The sequence below is a fragment of the Salmo trutta genome, unplaced genomic scaffold, assembly GCF_901001165.1.
Source record: "Salmo trutta unplaced genomic scaffold, fSalTru1.1, whole genome shotgun sequence".
In the NCBI taxonomy this organism is placed as follows: Eukaryota; Metazoa; Chordata; class Actinopteri; order Salmoniformes; family Salmonidae; genus Salmo; species Salmo trutta.
Genome location: NW_021822911.1, coordinates 18217106 through 18233421, shown reverse-complemented (window position 1 = coordinate 18233421; position 16316 = coordinate 18217106). Strand labels below are relative to the sequence as shown.

General features: G+C 42.4%; 1 long non-coding RNA gene across 1 annotated transcript; it reads right to left on the bottom strand.

Moving 5' to 3' along the window:
* Nucleotides 1-4307: 4307 nt before the first annotated feature.
* LOC115186702 (uncharacterized) lies at nucleotides 4308-6059 on the bottom strand. The gene is made up of 3 exons (XR_003875843.1): nucleotides 5087-6059; nucleotides 4697-4805; nucleotides 4308-4605 (listed from the first exon to the last, which is right to left on the bottom strand). It is a non-coding gene; the product is annotated as an uncharacterized LOC115186702 (long non-coding RNA).
* Nucleotides 6060-16316: the final 10257 nt, after the last annotated feature.

Here is a 16316-nt window from a genome sequence, read left to right as displayed (position 1 = left end):
TTTTTTTATATATATATAAAAATATAAAGACAGGACATTGACTCCTGAGTGTTGAACTTATGCCCACTCTACAGCCACCCAGGGTTGTTATATGACCCTGAGGGTCATCTACGAACATTGGAACATCTTCAAAAACAATGAGGGGTACATGTACTCTTAAATGTCCACTCAGAGCATGGTACCTCTATCATTTTCTTCCTAGGTTTATGACTTCTAGGGAGTGTTTCCAAGAGGCTGTGCTGATGCTAGTGTTAGCTAGCTACATAGTTGCCTTTGTATCATGATAAGGTGTAGTACTGAAACTATCGAGGTTACCTAGCCAGCTACACTTTCAAACAAAGTCAAGAACGCAGCCACTGCTAGCTAGCCTATTTCACCAGCCAGCAGTACTGTATCATTTTAGTCAATAAGATTTTTGCAACGTAAGCTTAACTTTCTGAACATTCGAGACGTGTAGTCCACTTGTCATTCCAATCTCCTTTGCATTAGCGTAGCCTCTTCTGTAGCTTGTCAACTATGTGTCTGTCTATCCCTGTTCTCTCCCCTCTGCACAGGCCATACAAACGCTTCACACCGCGTGGCTGCTGCAACTCTAACCTGGTGGTCCCAGCGCGCACGACCCACGTGGAGTTCCAGGTCTCCGGCAGCCTCTGGAACTGCCGGTCTGCGGCCAACAAGGCTGAGTTCATCTCAGCCTATGCTACCCTCCAGTCCCTAGACTTCCTGGCGCTGACGGAAACATGGATTACCACAGATAACACTGCTACTCCTACTGCTCTCTCCTCGTCTGCCTACGTGTTCTCGCATACCCCGAGAGCATCTGGCCAGCGGGGTGGTGGCACTGGAATCCTCATCTCTCCCAAGTGGACATTCTCTCTTTCTCCCCTGATCGCCTCCTTTGAATTCCATGCTGTCACAGTTACCAGCCCTTTCAAGCTTAACATCCTTATCATTTATCACCCTCCAGGTTCCCTTGGAGAGTTCATCAATGAGCTTGACGCCTTGATAAGTTCCTTTCCTGAGGATGGCTCACCCCTCACAGTTTGACTCATTCCTCTCTGCCTCCTTCTTTCCACTCCTCTCCTCTTTTGACCTCACCCTCTCACCTTCCCCCCCTACTCACAAGGCAGGCAATACGCTTGACCACATCTTTACTAGATGCTGTTCTTCCACTAATCTCATTGCAACTCCCCTCCAAGTCTCCGACCACTACCTTGTATCCTTTTCCCTCTCGCTCTCATCCAACACGTCTCACTCTGCCCCTACTCAGATGGTATTGCGCTGTCGCAACCTTCGCTCTCTCTCTCCCGCTACTCTCTCCTCTTCCATCCTATCATCTCTTCCCTCTGCTCAAACCTTCTCCAACCTATCTCCTGATTCTGCCTCCTCAACCCTCCTCTCCTCCCTTTCTGCATCCTTTGACTATGTCCCCTATCCTCCAGGCCGGCTCGGTCCTCCCCTCCTGCTCCGTGGCTCGACGACTCATTGCGAGCTCACAGAACAGGGCTCCGGGCAGCCGAGCGGAAATGGAGGAAAACTCGCCTCCCTGCGGACCTGGCATCCTTTCACTCCCTCCTCTCTACATTTTCCTCTTCTGTCTCTACCACTCTAAATTCCAAGCATCTGCCTCTAACCCTAGGAAGCTCTTTGCCACCTTCTCCTCCCTCCTGAATCCTCCTCCCCCTCCCCCCCTCCTCCCTCTCTGCGGATGACTTCGTCAACCATTTTGAAAAGAAGGTCGACGACATCCGATCTTCGTTTGCTAAGTCAAACGACACCGCTGGTCCTGCTCACACTGCCCTACCCTGTGCTTTGACCTCTTTCTCCCCTCTCTCTCCAGATGAAATCTCGCGTCTTGTGACGGCCGGCCGCCCAACAACCTCCCCGCTTGACCCTATCCCCTCCTCTCTTCTCCAGACCATTTCCGGAGACCTTCTCCCTTACTTCACCTCGCTCATCCCTGACCGCTGGCTACGTCCCTTCTGTCTTCAAGAGAACGAGAGTTGCACCCCTTCTGAAAAAACCGACACTCGATCCCTCCGATGTCAACAACTACAGACCAGTATCCCTTCTCTCTTTTCTCTCCAAAACTCTTGAACGTGCCGTCCTTGGCCAGCTCTCCTGCTATCTCTCTCAGAATGACCTTCTTGATCCTAATCAGTCAGGTTTCAAGACTGGGCATTCAACTGAGACTGCTCTTCTCTGTGTCATGGAGGCTCTCCGCACTGCTAAAGCTAACTCTCTCTCCTCTGCTCTCATCCTTCTAGACCTATCTGCTGCCTTTGATACTGTGAACCATCAGATCCTCCTCTCCACCCTCTCCGAGTTGGGCATCTCCGGCGCGGCCCACGCTTGGATTGCATCCTACCTGACAGGTCGCTCCTACCAGGTGGCGTGGCGAGAATCTGTCTCCGCACCACGTGCTCTCACCACTGGTGTCCCCCAGGGCTCTGTTCTAGGCCCTCTCCTATTCTCACTATACACCAAGTCACTTGGCTCTGTCATATCCTCACATGGTCTCTCCTATCATTGCTACGCAGACAACACACAATTAATCTTCTCCTTTCCCCCTTCTGATAACCAGGTGGCGAATCGCGTCTCTGCATGTCTGGCAGACATATCAGTGTGGATGACGGATCACCACCTCAAGCTGAACCTCGGCAAGACGGAGCTGCTCTTTCTCCCGGGGAAGGACTGCCCGTTCCATGATCTCGCCATGACGGTTGACAACTCCATTGTGTCCTCCTCCCAGAGTGCTAAGAGCCTTGGCGTGACCCTGGACAACACCCTGTCGTTCTCCGCTAAGATCAGGGCTGTAACCCTATCCTGTAGGTTCATCCTCTACAACATTCGCAGAGTACGACCCTGCCTTACACAGGAAGCGGCGCAGGTCCTAATCCAGGCACTTGTCATCTCCCGTCTTTAAACCCCTACAACATTAAACCCCTACAACTCATCCAGAACGCCGCAGCCCGTCTGGTGTTCAACCTTCCCAAGTTCTCTCACGTAACCCCGCTCCTCCGCACACTCCACTGGCTTCCAGTTGAAGCTCGCATCTGCTACAAGACCATGGTGCTTGCATACGGAGCTGTGAGAGGAACGGCACCTCCGTACCTTCAGGCTCTGATTAGTCCCTACACCCAAACAAGGGCACTGCGTTCATCCACCTCTGGCCTGCTGGCCCCCCTACCTCTGAGGAAGAACAGCTCCCGCACAGCCCAGTCAAAACTGTTCGCTGCTCTGGCACCCCTATGGTGGAACAAGCTCCCTCACGACGCCAGGACAGCGGAGTCAATCGGAGTCAATCACCACCTTCCGGAGACACCTGAAACCCCACCTCTTTAAGGAATACCTAGGATAGGATAAAGTAATCCTTCTAACCCCCCCCCAAAAACAAATGAGTTAGATGCACTATTGTAAAGTGGTTGTTCCACTGGATATCATAAGGTGAATGTACCAATTTGTAAGTCGCTCTGGATAAGAGCGTCTGCTAAATGACTTAAATGTAAAATGTAAATATGCATTGATAGGTCTTAGATTTTATAGACAGGGTATCTGTAAAAACACTTTGTGACAACTCAGCACAGCCTCTTGGAAACACTCCCTAGAAGTCATAAACCTAGGAAGAAAATGATAGAGGTACCATGCTCTGAGTGGATATTTAAGAGTACATGTACCCCTCATTGTTTTTGAAGATGTTCCAATGTTCGTAGATGACCCTCAGGGTCATATAACAACCCTGGGTGGCTGTAGAGTGGGCATAAGTTCAACACTCAGGAGTCAATGTCCTGTCTTTATATTTTTATATATATATAAAAAAAATGAGAGAGAGAGAGAGAATATATTACATAAAGTTATCACAGCTGCACACTATGTAACACATTATATTGATAATTGCCTTAAAATTGTATATCATTGTCTTTCATAAATGTTGCAATACCGAATGTTGAAACGTTGTTAAATATTTGCTACTTTGGTATACATTGAGTGAAAGGGTATACATTGAGAGAGAGAGAGTAATATTACACACTTAAATAATAGATCATCATCACACACACACACACACACACACACCCCTGGCTTCATAGTTGTTCATAGTTTATTAGTTTGTCGTAGTTTCAAATTGTTGTTTCTAATCACAGTTTGAACATAGTTGTCATAGTTTCTAATCATACTTTTTAATCATACTTTCTAGTCTGAGAGGTTTGATATAATAAGCGGGTCAGATAGACCCTAAGAGGGCAGAAGCTACTGTTTACAAACTGTATGAATAAAAAAACGATGGTTCAATGGTTAAATAGCCTTCATTTTTTTTAAACATACATGTAAATGCCAAGAATAATACCTATCATTCTTATATAATATATATCTATATACAAACATCACACTTAATATTCACCTCCCCTTCAAAAAAGTTCCATGAGGATGGATTCACAGATGATCTATTAGCTGCTCGGTATTCCGCGGTTCTGGGCTGTTGGCTGGTGTTTGGAGTTAGGGTAAAGCCGTTAGTACAAAACCGTAGAATAGCATCTCTTTCATCTGCTCCTCCGAAGTTGTTCAGAGTCCCTAATGCATCATGTACCCCTGTTAGTTGGCTGTCCGCTGTAATCACAAAAATTTATTTTAAAACAGGGTGCCCACTTTTAGTTTTTTAATGTATAAATATTACTATGGATTTTATTTTTGGACTTACGTCGAAAATAGTGTGATGGTGAAGGGCTACTTAAAGGACCGGCGCAGTTTGCTTCTGAGAATCCCTGTCTAACGCTGTCGGTTCCCAAGCAATTATGCCCAGGTAGCCTCTGGGTATCATACAGACGTTAGATAATATTAACAGGTATTTATACAAAATATATTCACTAACTTATAATAATACGTGCATTTGACATATTACCTAAAAAAATCATTGTCCCCCGTTTAAGAAACCATATCACACCGGTTTTATATCCAAACAATTACATAAAGTTATCACAGCTGCACACTATGTAACACATTATATTGATAATTGCCTAAAATGTATGTCAAACAATTCCCTGAAAAAAATCTAACCTACATATCTAATATATCATTTTCACTAACTCACCTTCAGAAAGCTCCATTAGGACGGATTCATCGAGGATCTTTTAGCTGTTCTGGGCGGATAACTCTTCTGGCTGTTGGCCTGATGTTGCGCTTTAGCCTTTCGTACTCTAACGAGAGATATATTATGCAATGAGTTTACAGAGCTGGGGGTGCCGTTTTTTCGGGCGATATCCTGTATGCATAAAAGAGTCATATAATGTACTCCCGAATGTCTAGAGACCCAAAAACCACAGGCGGGTGTCTCGACATTTCCGGTCTGTCGATATTGCATTTATGCTTCATAGCACAGCTTTGGGGTGTCCGTTGTAAATATATATCCCGGGGTGGGGGACCTTCAGTATATGCGCTGATTAGAAAATAACATATGTTTTAAACCCTTAGGAGGTCGTCTAGACAAGATATCTTATGCCTGGGCTTTTTCACTTTTTAGCCCCCACATGCTTGTGTGTGAGATAAATATCTATTTGAAAGGCTTTTGTGATAATAAAATTGAAAGTGCCTAGCCCAATTGAAGAGACGCCCCCAATCCTAAACAGACTTATACACTTTTTCTGGTTTCAAAAGCCACCCATGCAGAGACACACCCCCCTTTTTGTTTTGAAACACACACACACACAATTACCCTCCCTCACACGCACACACCCCCAGCGCACGCACATGTCGTTCCGGAATCCTTTTTTCTCAGGGCCCTGCCGGGGGATGGCTCAAAAATGCATAGTCCCTACGTTAAAGGTGAGATACAGCTTTAAAAACATTATTTAATTCATAATATTTACTACAGACCTTTTTAAACATGCAATAATCATTTAAAATGTTTTACTGTACAATATTTTAACATGCATTCATGTTTTTTTATGTATAAACAACGTTTGAAGAAATGACAGATTCCCGTTCGTTAAGGGGTTGCTTTAAAAACATTCATTTAATTTGTAATATTTAGTACAGACCTTTTGAATAATTAATACATAACATTTTTTTTAATGTTCCTTTCTTACGGATAACGGGCCCGTCTATAGGGTTGTCACTGAACCCCACCCGCTGTCTGTGTCCAATTCCCCAGCGTCAAGACTCGGTAAGTTTTCACTCCAGGGATAGATCCTACGTCTGGCCTGTAGACACTTGCCCGTGTGTCTTAAGGATAGAAGCGGCCATCGTCGTAATTGTTCACGATTTTGTAAAAGACTGTCCAGCTTATTCATCAGGGTTATGAATATAGGGTAATCCCTCCATTTAAAGCTAAACACAGGCATAAAAAAATTCACATCCTTGCATGCTTTGGAAAATAAATATGAACTGACAGACTTCGTCGCATTTGTACTATCAAATTGTTCACATGCTAAAATTGTCACTTTGGAGTTGGGGCTATAAGCCATTGAAGAGATCCTGATGGCTTGTAAATCATGGCGACCCCCCCACAACCTCTTCCAATGCATAGCCTGGTAAGTCTGTAGCGCTAAGGGCCTGTTCAATTTGACAGAGCACTAGGCGTATCGTAAGCCATTCTCTCATACGCAGTGCAGGAGAAAAACTCCTGGGTTTTGCATGATAAAGGGGTCTGGGTTCGCTGTCTGTGAAAATCTTCACCGTTGAATCCTCAGGTTTGAACATATAAGTCCTATGGCCATCACTAGTATCCAAAAACGCTTTAACCTGTTGGGGGTAGGGGGCAGTATTGACACGGCCGGATAAAAAAACATACCCGATTTAATCTGGTTACTACTCCTGCCCAGTAACTAGAATATGCATATAATTATTGGCTTTGGATAGAAAACACCCTAAAGTTTCTAAAACTGTTTGAATGGTGTCTGTGAGTATAACAGAACTCATATGGCAGGCAAAAACCTGAGAGGATTCTATATGGGAAGTGGCCTGTCTGACAAGTTGTTCTTCATCTTGGCTCTTTTTATTGAAGACTGAGGATCTTTGCTCTAATGTGACACTTCCTATGGCTCTCAGAGCCCGGGAAAAAGCTGAACGATATCGAGGCAGCCTTTGGCTGAAAAAAAGTAGCGCGTTTGGATAGTGGCTGGTCACAGTACTGTGAGACTCAGGCTCGTGCCCGAGTCGACCCCATGCTTTAATTTCTTTCGTCTGTTTACCTAAACGCAGATTCCCGGTCGGAATATTATAACTTTTTTACGAGAAAAATGGCATAAAAATTGATTTTAAACAGCGGTTGACATGCATCGAAGTACGATAATGGAATATTTAGAAATCTTTTGTCACGAAATGCGCCATGCTCGTGACCCTTATTTACACTTCGGATAGTGTCTTGAACGCACGAACAAAACGCCGCTATTTGGATATAACTATGGATTATTTTGAACCAAACCAACATTTGTTATTGAAGTAGCAGTCCTGGGAGTGCATTCTGACGAAGAACACCAAAGGTAATCAAACTTTTCTAATAGTAAATCGGAGTTTGGTCAGGGCTAAACTTGGTGGGTGTCTAAATAGCTAGCCGTGATGGCTGAGCTATCTACTCAGAATATCGCAAAATGTGCTTTCACCGAAAAGCTATTTTAAAATCGGACACCGCGATTGCACAAAGGAGTTCTGTATCTATAATTCTTAAAATAATTTATGTTTTTTGTGAACGTTTATCGTGAGTAATTTGGTAAATTCACCGGAGGTTTGTGGGGGGTATGCTAGTTCTGAACGTCACATGCTAATGTAAAAAGCTGGTTTTTGATATAAATATGAACTTGATTGAACAAAACATGCATGTATTGTATAACATAATGTCCTAGGTGTGTCATCTGATGAAGATCAAAGGTTAGTGCTGCATTTAGCTGTGGTTTTGTTTTTTGTGACATTATATGCTAGCTTGAAAAATGGGTGTCTGATTATTTCTGGCTGGGTACTCTGCTGACATAATCTAATGTTTTGCTTTCGCTGTAAAGCCTTTTTGAAATCGGACAGTGTGGTTAGATAAAGGAGAGTCTTGTCTTTAAAATGCTGTGAAATAGTCATATGTTTGAAAAATGGAAGGTTTTGTATTTTTGAGGAATTTGTAATTCGCGCCACGCCTATCATTAGATATTGGAGCAGGTGTTCCGCTAGTGGAACGTCTAGATGTAAGAGGTTAAAATGGTGTAAAATAGTCATATGTTTGAGAAATTGAAGTAATAGCATTTCTAAGGTATTTGAATAACGCGCCACAGGATTCCACTGGCTGTTACCTAGGTGGGACGATTTCGTCCCGCCGGCCCTAGAGAAGTTAAAACATTCTGGGGCCTCACCCCGAAGATCCTCGATGCTTTTATCATTGGGTTCGCGACAAGAGGCGCATAGTACCCTGAGAATTGGCCTAGGAGACAATTTTCTGTTTTAATGTTCAGGGTTTTATTTTTAAAATCTTGTTTAGTGTTCTGGGGCCGCATGTGTGTCTGGGGCGTATTTATAAGACGTCTGCCTCCAACACATAACCCCCCGGACATTCCTAATTCATACACAACAACCCTAAGAGCAATAAAATAGGGGGGTGTGGGGGCCATCCTCTTTGAAATGTTCAAACACAACCCTCCCAGTTCAATGAGGTCCCTACACATCAATCATCATGACCACTTCAAAGAGATGCAATATAGATATAACACACACTCTAACACGTGACAGAACAGGATAAAACTATATGACCCTAACCACGTGACACCTTCCCGCCAGGATGTCCTGACCAGATGCCCTTATTTGGGCATGTACGCCCCAGCCGGACATAGGGTCATAAATCACGATTTTGACCGATGCCGTCTACTTTATTCTCTCTTACATTTTTCTTCACCTCAAACAGCAAGTAAACAAAGTCTAATCAAAATCAACTGCGAATGACAATAGTTCCTCAAAGTATGTTCGTAAAATATTTCCAGCTCTCACCCTTTCGATAACCACTCGGCACAAAAGGGAAAAATGCAATGCTCTGATCCAGTGGAAATGTCATAAAATACCGGTTTACTTCTTATCGTTTGCACAAATAGCCTAGCTGTGTCTGTCCTGAATATTTTATACAAAGTTGCAAGTTTCAGAGGACCCAATGGACAGTTGATACAATGTTTCAAGTTTGTTGTAGACAGGCCATGTGCAGCCAAAGTGATTTCTAGGATATTAATTTTTATCAGGATATTTTCAACCTGCAGAATGCAATGTTTTTATTTGTTGGCTTTATGTAGGCTATTTTTTTTACATAGTTGGCAATGGCAATAAAAGTTACTTTTAGATTTGTATAATTTTCATTTAGATAGAATGTAGATGAATCACAGACAATGATTTTGAGATACTATTAGAAATTAAATGAAACTGTTCCAGTAAAATATGAATATGAAAATCATAACTGGCACCAGATCAGTAGAAATGGTCAGATAAATTGGCACCAAATGGAAAAGGTTGCCGACTGCTGGTGTAGTCTATCTGTAGTCTATTACTGAAAACTTCAGGAGCAGAACAGCAGAATTTACGAAGTCCAGCAGTGGGGGGGTTCTTCTGGTGAGGTTGGGGCGGCAGCGCAGCCTAGTGGTTAGAGCGCTGGACTAGTAACCGAAAGGTTGCAAGATCGAATCCCTGAGCTGACAAGGTACAAATCTGTCATTCTGCCCCTGAACAAGGCGGTCTGTTCCTAGGCCGTCACTAAAAATAAGAATTTGTTCTTAACTGACTTGCCAAATAAAATAAAAATGTAAAAAGGTTATGTTGATGACTGGCTCCCTCTAGTCATTTGTGCGTCTTATTTATTTAATCAAACAGTGTGCTTAAAGCATCAGACAAGTTCAGTACATAGAGATTTTTTTTAAACACATGGGGTGATTGGTAGAAAGAACAGATGACTCTTGGTTGACCAAGATGTATTTTAGTTGGGGACAGCACTAGAATATGATTTTGGGGCTCCCGAGCGGCGCAGCAGGCACTGCATCTCAGTGCTTGAGACGTCACTACAGACACCCTGGTTCAAATCCAGGCTGTATCACAACCAGCCGTGATTTGGAGTCCCATAGGGCGGCGCACAATGGCCCAGCGTCGTCCGGGGTAGGCCGTCATTGTAAATAAGAAAATGTTCTTAACTGACTTGCCAAGTTAAATAAAGGTTACATTTAAATAAATAAAAAAAAATGTGTTTCATGACAAACCATTTTTTACACATCTGTCAAGACACCAACTTTGAGAAGGGTTTAAAACAAAGGTTTCAAACCAATTCATGAATGTAATTGAATCTAGGTATGTCTTGCCTTTAATGTAAGGGCATGAAAAAAAATTGGCTGAATATTATACAATGAGCTCTAATAATTTGCCTCCACAGGAAATCTACACTGGCAGTTATAGAATATACTATATAGCCTAGAAACCTGGTTAAACTATCATTATGACATCATGGAAGAATTCTAGAATATACTATATATCCTAGAAACCTGGTTAAACTATCATTATGACATCATGGATGAATTCTAGAATATACTATATAGCCTAGAAACCTGGTTAAACTATCATTATGAAATCATGGATGAATTCTAGAATATACTATATAGCCTAGAAACCTGGTTAAACAATCATTATGACATCATGGATGAATTCTAGAATATACTATATAGCCTAGAAACCTGGTTAAACTATCATTATGACATCATGGATGAATTCTAGAATATACTATATAGCCTAGAAACCTGGTTAAACTATCATTATGACATCATGGATGAATTCTAGAATATACTATATATCCTAGAAACCTGGTTAAACTATCATTATGACATCCTGGATGAATAAATTTGAGTGGTTACACTCCTCCTTCCCCCATCCCTCAGCTGTTTACCAAACCAAGCCTCTGGGCAGCCATTTTGTTGCTGTTTAAAAAACCCACACAACAAACCAATCTGCAGTTCAAACAATAACAAATCTGTCATTCAACCACTGTTTTGGTAATAAGATGATTATGGGGTTGGAGAAATGTAACTACAGACAGACCTATGGATGCAAGGACTGACCATCGATGATATCAACATTATAGTTTTAACTATGTTGATGCTATACAGTGTTGATTTACATTGTTTCGAAACATTAGAGTAAAAAAAGCTTATTTGGGGTTCTGATGGGGTACAACAGTTGAACTAAGCTCATGAGGCATGTGTTATATTCTTCAAGAATCAATGGCTATAAATAAATAATTTTAAAGTCACAATATGGATGTAGCAATTGCAGATTTCCGCTTTAACACCAAACATCAGTTCAATAACTACAGAGTTTGTGCCTCTGTTTTTTTAAGGCAGTACTTACTAGTGTTAATCAGGGAACGGTTTCTCAAAACCATCTCACGGCTAAGTTCACCGTTGGATGCCTTAAGATGCGTTTCGGAAATTGGGCCCAGATATCCAGTTTCCTCCTCTTCTTCCTCCTCCTCATCTTTCACTCCATAAACTGCATCCTCCTCTTCTTTTACTGTAACATCCTCCTCTTTCACTCTGAACGCGTCTTTTTCTTCTTTCACAGTAATGGCCTCACCCTCTACTTCTTGTTTTACTGTGATGTTCTCTTCTTTAGCAGGAGAGTAGCTCAGTGACCGCATGGTCGGAGATGTTAGCTAGCTAGGCTAACTTAACCAGCCCGCTAGCTGACTAATAACAACAACACCGTAAATATGAAATTAAATCGGATATTTACCTAGACGACAGAAGTGGTTTTAAAACACAGTTGCTAATATACACTAACGCGTCTAAAGAGTTTTATTGGTTAGGCTATTTTGGCTAGCAAGCTTACGAGGTGGCTGACGAACTGTTGCTACTGTTGAAAGAAGAGTTCCGTCCACTAGATTATACGTCACACTAACAGCATCGCCTTAAAATCCCAGACCGCCATCTGCTGACTGGAGTGGGTAACGCAGTTGAGTAAAATGTACATTTAATTTTCAGACAAAAAGTTAAAGGGTAGGAATAAGGGACATCGCTGGTACTAAAATATTCATTAGCCCCCCCCCAAATAAATCAATATCAGTCAAAATATATTTTCTGTGATTTCTTTTTTTCGTCAACCGTTCCATCGCATCTTAAACTTCCTATCAGGCCGGCACTAGGACCGGGGGAGGCTGCTGCTGCACTAGTGACTGTTAGACTTTCTTCAGCAAAGATGGAGGACAGAAATACTAGGAGAGAGGGGTACCCCTACACAGAACTGATCTGGATCAAAGATGGCGGACAGAAACACTAGGAGAGAGGGGTACCCCTACACAGAACTGATCTGGATCAAAGATGGAGGACAGAAATACTAGGAGAGAGGAGTACCCCTACACAGAACTGAACTGGATCAAAGATGGAGGACAGAAATACTAGGAGAGAAGGGTACCCCTACACAGAACTGAACTGGGTCAAAGATGGCTGACAGAAATACTAGGAGAGAGGTACCCCTACACAGAACTGAACTGGATCAAAGATGGAGGACAGAAATACTAGGAGAGAGGGGTACCCCTACACAGAACTGAACTGGATCAAAGATGGCGGACAGAAACACTAGGAGAGAGGGGTACCCCTACACAGAACTGATCTGGATCAAAGATGGCGGACAGAAACACTAGGAGAGAGGGGTACCCCTACACAGAACTGATCAGGATCAAAGATGGCGGACAGAAATACTAGGAGAGAGGGGTACCCCTACACAGAACTGAACTGGATCAAAGATGGAGGACAGAAATACTAGGAGAGAGGGGTACCCCTACACAGAACTGAACTGGATGAAAGATGGAGGACAGAAATACTAGGAGAGAGGGATACCCCTACACAGAACTGAACTGGATCAAAGATGGAGGACAGAAATACTAGGAGAGAGGGGTACCCCTACACAGAACTGAACTGGATCAAAGATGGCGGACAGACATACTAGGAGAGAGGGGTACCCCTACACAGAACTGAACTGGATCAAAGATGGAGGACAGAAATACTAGGAGAGAGGGGTACCCCTACACAAAACTGAACTGGATCAAAGATGGCGGACAGAAATACTAGGAGAGAGGGGTACCCCTACACAGAACTGAACTGGATCAAAGATGGCGGACAGACATACTAGGAGAGAGGGGTACCCCTACACAGAACTGAACTGGATCAAAGATGGCGGACAGAAATACTAGGAGAGAGGGGTACCTCTTCACAGAACTGATCTAGATCTAAGATGGAGGACAGAAATACTAGGAGAGAGGGGTACCCCTACACAGAACTGAACTGGATCAAAGATGGCGGACAGAAATACTAGGATGGAAGCAAATGTAAGGGATTATAACATCATAACGAATCATGCAGAAACATGTACAGTTGACAGGAATGTTAGTTAATGTAGAGACAAACGATTATGCATTTTTTTATTGTAAAGTTCATTTACGAAAATCGCGATTTAGCAAGCTAGCTGACTAGCTAACATTAACCAGCTAGCTGACTAGCTAACATTAGCCAGCTAGCTGACTAGCTAACATTAACCAGCTAGCTGACTAGCTAACATTAGCCAGCTAGCTGACTAGCTTTATGGGTGTTGTGACATGAGTATGAAATTGTCATTCTGGTTGTTTTAGGTACTCCTGAAACAACCAGCAAACCAGGCGGTCGTTCTGTGAAACAGTGGATGTATAGAATCTAGCCAGCTGAAGAGTTTACTGCAAATTGAATGTACAATTTTGTAAGCTTGCCTTGCTGATATTTGCCATGCAGATAGATGAAATAACATAGCTAGCTATGTTCTTGCTTATTGTGCAGTGGATGATTAAAATACCTGTATGCCTATGGATGTGTAGCTAGCTATCTAGCCGATCTGTTTATGGACCCAAACGTTTGGTATACATATTAGTTCAGAACCTATGAACCTCAGCTATCATAGCCAGTTGTATCAACTTCAAAACAGCCTGAATGACATTAATGAAGCCTATGGATTGAGTAGAATATAATATCATGTTGTGCCAAGGATGCAAGTCGTATATACATGTAGTTATTACCATGCATGAGATCCCCACATTGTAGCCTGTACATTTAATATATTCACTGATCATGTACTCTACCTTGGCAAATAAAGGTGCAGTTTAGGTATGAATGTGTTTGACATTATTTTTCAGTCATATCCAATACCAGGAGTATCAAATCCCTTCTTTGAATGACGCTGTGTCTGCATGTATGTATTACAATTATACACTTCAACAGTGTTTACCAATCTTGGTCCTGAGACATCAATGGTTACAAATTGTAACTAATCGACTAGAAACAGGATTTAACTAGTTAATTCATATGTACAGAAATATAAGGTTAAAAAACAGAACACTACATTTCCTATGCATCATATAAATACTCTAACACTGGTTCATCTCAACATCTAATGCCCTTCATCTGCATTGATCTGATAAACACAGGATAGGTGGAGTATTTCATCAAATTAGACTTAATTTCTACCAGTAGAGAAAGTGAAACACTTTATTGAAAAGCTCATTATACAAGTGTTATAAATACAAGTTCAATCTGTCCTTCAATGCACATCTGTTGTGCATTATAAAAACAGAGGAAGAAAGAGGTGGTGAGAGAGGTGTAAAAGACAGAAAGGGAAAGAGGTAAGCACATAGGAGCAGGGAAGGCAGCACATGATTAATGAATCACAGTGCTACATAAATATACTCTCAGTTCATCACAATTACATAATAGTGTCTCTCGTCGGCCTAAAGGTTCTTAAAAGCAGGTGAGGTGGTGATGATGGGACTGGGGGTTGGCATCCTCTCACATCAAAACATATCTACTGACGAGAGACAGGTGGAGAGAGAGAGCATGTTTAAACCTTGTGTTTTTATTTTTTATTCTAACATTGTTAGTCATCAATCAGGAGGTGAAATGCAAAACTGACCTGGGATCATTAACTCTGGGACTACTGCATCTCTATCTTTATTTCAATGTAAAGCATCTCTTCAATAATACTTCCTGTATAATATAAACTGACCTGGGATCATTAACTCTGGGACTACTGCATCTCTATCTGTATTTCAATGTAAAGCATCTCTTTAATAATACTTCCTGTATAATATAAACTGACCTGGGATCATTAACTCTGGGACTACTGCATCTCTATCTGTATTTCAATGTAAAGCATCTCTTTAATAATACTTCCTGTATAATATAAACTGACCTGGGATCATTAACTCTGGCACTACTGCATCTCTATCTGTATTTCAATGTAAAGCATCTCTTTAATAATACTTCCTGTATAATATAAACTGACCTGGGATCATTAACTCTGGGACTACTGCATCTCTATCTGTATTTCAATGTAAAGCATCTCTTTAATAATACTTCCTGTTGACCTGACCAAGTGACCTCTCACCTCTGATCATGCTGTGCCCTCTATGTAGCCAGTTCAGATGCAGGAGGGGTTCACCGACACAGCTGATATAACCTAGAGGATTTAGGGAGAAGGGGAGAGAGGGATGAAGTGAAGGAGAGAGACTGTTATTGAGAAAATAAGGTAGTTAAAGCGACAGTGTTCAACAGGAATCTCTGTGTGGCCTCACCTGGTGTCCACACCACACTAAGTGGCTGCAGAGGACTTTATGCTGAAAAACATGAACGGACACACAAGGACAAACAATACAGCGTAGTTATAGAAATAATGAAGTGTCTTACTATTCTCCATGGTTGGCCCTCTTGCCTATTCTTTGAAGGTGGAAGGAGCCACAGCTATACACCTGAGCCTGTTTACTGCACAACACAATCCATCAATCAGATTGATACATGAGTGTGTAGGTGTGGGTTATAAGGGTGTCTAATTGTTCTACATTTTTTCAATATGGGTGATTTAAAATAGCCTGTTTTGTTTTTTTCACAGACATCACACCCTTACCTAAACAGCACCCTCACCTGAGAAGTAGAAATCAAAGGGAGAGAATCTGTGAATTGAATAACTGCAGTTGACATAGCTCAGTAAATGGAAGAATACTCTTATTGCAATGTGAATGGCTCTTAAAAGAGCCTTTGGTTGTGCATAGTGTAGTCTGTGGTGTTGCCAGGGAACAGCACCCTCTTTGAAGAAGTAGGAGGTGAAGATCTCCTGCACACGGATTGCCTCTCTTGCTGCGTTGTTGGACCCCATCCTTGAAACATCCTGCAGAGCAGCAGACTCCTCCTCTGGCACATGGCGGCGAGCTGCAGATCCCCTCCTGGTCCTCGTGTCCATCCTCATGAAGTTACGCAGGACACAGGTAGCCTTCACACACCTGAATTACTCCAGGAGGCAGTCCCAGATGACCC